The sequence below is a fragment of the Bufo bufo genome, chromosome 2 (genome assembly GCF_905171765.1).
Source record: "Bufo bufo chromosome 2, aBufBuf1.1, whole genome shotgun sequence".
In the NCBI taxonomy this organism is placed as follows: Eukaryota; Metazoa; Chordata; class Amphibia; order Anura; family Bufonidae; genus Bufo; species Bufo bufo.
The window spans coordinates 767,326,611-767,334,148 of NC_053390.1; positions in this window are offsets into that span (position 1 = coordinate 767,326,611).

A 7,538-nucleotide genomic window follows, 5' to 3' on the forward strand; every position below is an offset into this window, starting at 1 on the left:
ACCTCGCTGGAGTGGACGCACATGCTCAGTTCCATCCTTCAACTGCCATCTCCCATAACTACTGTTAGAAGCCGTGAAAGTTACAGACATTCTGTCTGAGCAAGAACACGCCCCAGATCTGCCAATTTGAAATAAATCTAGCAATTGGAGCAATGAATGGGGAGATCTCTGGATCCATGTGAGGTACAGGACTGGTTCTTGCTTTGTTACAAAGAGATTGTCTCATTTTAATTTTTTTGTTACATTAATCATGACATAAGCCCATTATTGTGTGCACCTTATTCAATATGTCATGCTGCTAGGATACTAAGGTCTTGCTAACAAGTTCCTGGCAATGTGCACCTGTTATCAGGAACAATGTACTATAAAGGACAGACATCTGAAGGATACACTTCAAAATGTTGAAGGGGTTGTCCCCTCATTTTAGATTTTTAAAAAGGCTCCGCATGGTGGAAAATTGTAAAATATTGTCATGGTCAACTCAACCGGTCCCCTGTCACCTGTTCAGATGTTTTCTGGTGGTCTCTATTCCTGATCCCTGTCACCCCTATAAGCCAATGGGAGCCCATCTACTTTCATCCAAAATATAGCCCCACTGGACTACAGAACAGGGACTGCACATTGTAGCCACATACAGAATGAATTAGTCAAAATGTGCAAGGGCATCCCTGTCACGATGCACAGAGCCACCCTCTCCCAGTGAGAGGTGAAGGCAATGTGAGGACATCTTTCAGATATATATGACTTACTTGCCTTTTGGACTAATGGGTTGTAAATATGTTGCCTATTTTATTCTTACTTTGGACCTACATTGCAGTATTCCTGAGTATTTGTAGGTAATATAAAATATATCACATAAAGCACATGCAATGATAGATTTTTTTGACTTTCAAGCGACATTAAAGGGAACCTGTCACCTCCAAAAACCATCCCAAGCCGCCAGCAGTACCGGAGAGTAGCCAGCAGCGGGTTTTCAACAATAATTTTCTTCCTGAAGGCCGATGCGGCTAAACCTCAGAAAACTTTCTATTATCCCCTGCCGGCGCGCTTCTCTAGTCATGCTTGAAGTCAAGGAGGCAGCGGCCGTCTTGCTTCAAGTCAAGATAACCGCGCCCTCTTACCTGCCCCTTCGCTGTGACTGACGGCGCTTATGCAGAAAGTTCGACAAAGCCAGCCGAACTGCTGGCTGTCAGTCACAGGTAAGAGGGCGCGGTTATCTTGACTTTAAGCAAGGAGGCCACTGCCCGCTTGACTTCAAGCATGACTAGAGAAGCGCTCCGGCAGGGGATAATAGAACGTTTTCTGAGCTTTAGCCACATCGGCCTCCAGGAAGAAAATTATCGTTGGAAACCTGCTGCTGGCTACTCTCCGGTACTGCTGGCGGCTTGGGATGGTTTTTGGAGGTGATAGGTTCCCTTTAAGAGAAAGCAATGTTTTACTCTTGCTGTTAATCACAATATAATGGTTGCTGCTTGATCACTAGGAAGACTGTTTAAATGACACCGGTGTAAAAATTAAGCATTTGCACGTCATAGAGGCAATAAGAGTAATCACCAAATACAGTAACACAACATTTATTAACGTTAAAGCCATTATTGTCATTACAAATTTTGATGACCTCTCCTCAGGATCAGTCATTAAAATCAGATTAGTGGGGTCTGGCCTATCAGCTATTGGAAGGAGACGCAGCACTCTGAGTGCTGCAGCCTCCTCTTAGGCCCATCCACTGGTCACATGGCCTTTGTGCAGCTTAGTCCCATTCAAGTGATTGGGATTGAGCCGCTATTCAATGTACGGCACTGTGCTTAGTATACAATGAAGAGGCCATAGCGCTCATCCAAGCTTTGCATTCTCTGATCAGCGTGGGTGCCAAGAGTCAGACACTCACGGATCTGATATTCATAACCTATGCAAAAGATAGGTCATCAATATTTGATTCTCTGAAAAAATCCTTTAAAGGGGTATTCCATGACTAATGTAAAAAAATGTCTATGACGTTAGTATATGACGACCTCTTTCTAACAAAGCTAGAACCTGCCCTGTACCTCACATGGATCCAGAGATCTCCCCATTCATTGTTCTGCTAGATTTATATCAAGCTGACAGCTCAAGAGGAGTGTCTGTTCTGCTGAAGCTCTCTCCCTATTACAGCTCAGGAGACAGTTAAAGCATGAAACCGAGCATGTGCGGCAGCTCCATTAATTTCTATGGGAATACCGGAGATGGCAGAGCACTCTGCTATCTGGAACTCCCATAGAAATGAATGGAGCGGCCAAGCGAATGTATGACTGGCTGCTCTGTTCATTTCAGGGGGTACGGGGCCCTCGTGATCGTGGGGGTCCCAGCGGTAGGACCCCAACTGATCTAATAGTTATCGATACCTTTGAAACAACCAAAATACCCCTTTAAAGGGGTTCTCTGGGAATTAAGCAAATTAAAATACTTAAAGGGGTTCTGCACTTTGTTTAAACTGATTATCTTTCCTCTGGATAGATCATCAGCATCTGATCGGCGGGGGTCCGACACCCGTGACCCCCCTCCGATCAGCTGTTTGAGAAGGCAGCAGCGCTGCGGCCTTCTCACTGTTTACCGCTGGCCCAGTGACGTCACGACTAGTATCACTGGCCTGGGCGCAGCTAAGCTCCATTCAAGTGAACAGAGCTTAGCCGCGCCCAGGCCAGTTGATACTGGTCGTGACGTCACTGGGCCTGTGGTAGACAGTGAGAAGGCCGCGGCGCCGCTGCCTTCTCAAACAGCCGACTCCCGCCGATCAGATGCTGATGATCTATCCAGAGGATAGATCATCAGTTTAAACAAAATGCAGAACCCCTTTAAATATTATTTTATAATAAATAGATTCACAAATACCTTTCATTACTTATAAGGGCTCGTTTTGCCTGGGGAGCAATCATCAGGAGAAATAAAATGGCCGCTGTCCTATTAGTGCACACAAAACCTGTCCTAATAACAAAGGAGGACAAGTTACTTCAGAGCAGTGAGGTAAAGAGCTGCCTCGTCCTCCTCTGCTTGTCAGGTATTATAGGTCTGAATACAGGTGAATCTCTGTGAGAATGGAGATGATGAGACATGAGAGGAGGGTAAGGGGTGGCTGATGACCAGCAGCACTTGTATGCAGTCTCCATTACCACAGCCTCACATCACCACAGTCTGTCCTGTCCTTCCTGTCTGTTTCCTCATGAACTCCATTCCTACAGAGATTCAGCTGAAAATCTTATCAGCTGTATTCAGGATGATAATCCCTGACAAATAGAGCACAGAGGAGGATGAGGCAGCTCTACCTCAGTGTTGTGAAGTAACTTGTCCTCAAGTGTGATTTAGGACAGGTTTTGTGTGAACTAATGGGACAGCGGCCATTTTATTTCCCCTGATGATTGATTCCCAGACAAAACAAGCCATTATAAATAATGAAAGGTATTTGAGAATATATTTATTATAAAGTAAATTTAAGTATTTTAAATGTTCTTAATTCCCGGAGAACCCCTTTAACCTTTAGCCGTTCCACCACTTTTGCAACTTTCACCATGTGGCAGTCAGTGCGATTACGGCAATACCAAATATGCTTATTTTTTTTTTACAGTTTTTACTACTTTCTCATACGTCTATCACATTTCATGAAAAAATTGCTTTTATGTGACCCCATTCTAAAAGCCAGCACTTTTTTAATTTTTTCAGCAATTTTATTTCCAATCTGGGCCAGTACAGTTGTATATTTGCTGCATATTACAGCTGGCCCGCTGTGCCCACCCCCCTCCGCTGGACATAACTGTACATCCTATTCACTGGAAGGCACTAGTGTGGACATACAGTTATATCCATTGGTGGGAAGGGCTTATTATATGGACAGGTCCATAGAATATGCACAAAAAAGTAATATAGTACAGCAGGCTCATAGTTAGGGGTCAACTGTATGTAAGAGGGAAGCGCACACCCACCTCACCCTTCTCACCGATGATTGATAGCTGCTATGTATTTTCAGTGAAAGCTTCAGTGATTATTTGATATGGGCCACAAAGACAGCTTTTCTGCTTTTTTACTGTTATTATGTATCCCCTAGGACAGTGGTGGCGAACCTATGGCACGGGTGCCAGAGGCGGCACTCAGAGCCCTCTCTGTGGGCATCTGCACCCTGGAAAAAATCAATGGTATACCAATATGCCTTAGACTTTTCCTGCCATTCATCAGCACAGGGCGCACTATGACTGGCACAGGCAGCGCACTGAATGCAGGCAGGTTATTATAGATAAATAATAAAATACATGGAAGATATACTATATTGGACTGTAGTATTCAGGTTAAATTGCCATGTTGGCACTTTGCAATCAATAAGTGGTTTTGGGTTGCAGTTTGGGCACTCGGTCTCTAAAAGGTTTGCCATCACTGCCCTAAGATATGTTTTATAATGTAGCTATTTAGTTCCTTTTATTGTCTGTATAGAACTAAGGACGTGCTTGCATTATGACAGCTACATGGAGTAGAAGTGAATGGTCAGAAAAGTTGAATACAGACTCCAGTAAGTGGTGGCGTATAGTCTTCCGTAAAGACCAGAGAATGACAGGAGAGATGCAGTGCCTGATGTAAAGCTGATGTCTGCAGTTAAAATCCCTGCACTCTGCTGACTGTGACTAAGTCTGCACAGCAAAACTGACAAGTGAGCTACAGTAAAGTTGAAATGCCAGTTTTCTTTCTCGCCTATGACAGCACCCATAGAGAGACCGCCTCCACCTCCTCAGGACAGGAAACAGGAACCAGAACCACAACCACATTTTTAAAGGAGGGATCATCCCCTCTATCTCCAGTTCTGTTTCCTGTCCTAAGGGGCAGGAGGGAGTCGGATCCGCAGAAAAAAAGATTAACAACGAGAGCTGAGAGGGCCCCGGCTATTGAAATCGTGTTTGGAGGGTTACCCCGTGCGGCATAAGTTCTCCTCCAAGTGCCGCTGCAAAAGTCTGGGCTCCCTTCTCTATCATTACTCCTTCCGTCATCCTTCCCGGTTCCTGAGACGGTCTTGACCTTGGGCTCCTGCAAACCTCTGCGGCCGTGTTCACATGTTCGGGCGCCGACCTGCGCGTTTACTTCCGGGTTGCGGCGGTGGGAGGAAGCTATGCTTTGGACCTGAAGGGGAGGGATGCCGGCTGTGCGCGCCGAGGAGAAAAACCCAGTTAGCTCACTGACACGCTAGGTGAGAAGAGTGTGTGCAGTACCTCCATTTCGGCTGTTTGCTGTGTGAGACATGGAGCAGGTTCAGCGCGCAGAACCCACTGAGACCACCAATGATGCTTCGGTATCAAAGGAGTCTTCCAGGAAGACCTCCAGAGTAAAGGAGAGGGGATGTGGTGTATGTAAGAAGAAGCTCCCTTCTGCCTGGGCAAAACCTATTTATCAAGCTTGTATCAGCAAGTTAATGGAGGAGGAAACTCCGTCTTTAATGGGCAGCATTAAACAAATGATCGTGAAGAAGTCAGAGAGTCGGTTAGCGGTTTGATAAAGCACTGTCCCAGTACTTCTTCCGCTGCTGCTAAGGACTCCCCCCTTCCCCCCGCCAGTGACAGTGAGATACCTTTGGGTCTGGAGAAAGAAGGAGAATGGGGGTCATCAGACTATTCTTCTGAAGACGAGGCCGCAGGGAGACCACTTTTTCATATGGAGAACACTAGCTCCCTAGTAAAGGCGGTTAGGGCTACGATGGGGTTGGAGGATCAGAAGCCACAGCATTCAGTCCAGGATTCAATGTTTGAAGGGTTAGGCCCCAAGAAGAGGAAGATATTCGATGTGCATAAGAACATTCATGAGCTGATTGCCAGAGAATGGAAAAGACCGGATAGGAAATTTTTCGTTCCCTCTTAAGTGAAGCGGAAGTATCCATTCGATGAGGAATTGTCTGCCCCTTGGGATAGAGCCCCAAAGTTGGATGCCCCTGTAGCAAAAATGTCCAAAAAAGCCGCGCTCCCCTTTGAGGACATGGGTTCACTCAAGGACCCAATGGACAGAAGGGCAGAGGTTTATTTAAAGAAAAATTTGGAAGCCTCTGCGGCAACTTTTAGACCTGCCATTGCTGCTACATCTGTTGCTAGGTCCATGAAAGTGTAGATGGGGAAGCTAGAGGCTCACATTAAAGGGGGTACCCCTAGGGAGCAATTGCTTTCTTCCTTTGCTATTATAATCAATGCCTTGGATTTCTTAGCTGACGCTTCTGCGGATACCTTGAGATTTTCCGCTAGGGCCTCTGCCTTATCCAACTCTGCCCGGCGGGCTATTTGGTTAAAGGGTTGGAACGGAGACGCCAGTTCCAAGGCAAAATTGTGCACTATCCCTTGTCGGGGAGAATTCTTGTTTGGGCCTGTTCTTGATTTATTAGAAAAGGCCTCAGACAAGAAGAAGGGCTTCCCTCTGATAGTCAGCCACCCAAAAGATCTTTCTGTCCCAGATTTAACAAAGGGTCCTTTAAGGGGAAAGAAAGAGCAAGACAGTTTGCAGGTCCAAGCAAGAAGAATAGGGGTTTTCTTTTTTCCGGGTCGGATGCCTCAAAAAAGCATTCCCAATGACGCCAGGGCTCCTGTCTGTCATTCTTTGTACACCATTGGCAGAGGATCTCCAACAGCCCCTGGATAGTCAGTAATAGGGTAGGGCCTAAAACTAAAATTCCAGAGTGTTCCAGAAGGAAAATTTGCAGTTACAGATTTCCGGTCAGATCCTGCAAAACATTCTGCCATCGTTTCAGAGGTTTTTTCTCTAATAGACAAAAAAGTGCTAGTAAGTGTCCCAGATCAGGAATGGAAAGAGGGGTTTTATTTGACTCTTTTTCTGGTCAAAAAAACAAATGGCTCATTTCGGACCATAATAAACTTGAAGTGTTTGAACCATTTTATTTAGTACGAGAGATTTCGTATGAAGTCTATCAGATCGGTAGTGAACAATCTTTACCCGGGCTTCTTCATGGCCACAGTAGACCTGAGAGATGCATACTGTACTATCATGTCCCCATTCATCGACCAGGGTAGCGGTCGAGTTAGAGAAGAAAATTCTGCATCTTCAGTTCCGAGCATTACCATTCAGGCTCTCTCAGGCTCCGAGGATCTTTACAAAGAATATTTCAGAAATGATGGCCCACGTCAGGGAGCAGGACATTATCATTATACCATACCTGGACAATATTCTCTCCTGGTGGCCTGGTCAGACCAGATTCTCCTGGGTCAGATTGCCTGGTTGAGGGAGGTTCTAGAGAGGCTGGGTTGGGAAATAAACCTAGAAAAATCCAGTCTATGCCCAAGCCAGAGATGCAGTTTTCTGGGAATGAATCTGGACTCCACTTCCCAGAAGTGCCTACTACCCCTGCAGAAAGCCCTACTGATCAGGTCAAGAGTTCAGCTTCTTCATTCGTCTACGTCACTCACCAAGAGAGGCCATGTTGGTACTGGGTCTCATGACATCCGCTATTCCAGGAGTGGAATGGGCCCAGTATCATTCAAGGTCTCTTCAGCTACAGATCCCGCAGCACTGGGACAGGAGTCTCCCCTCTC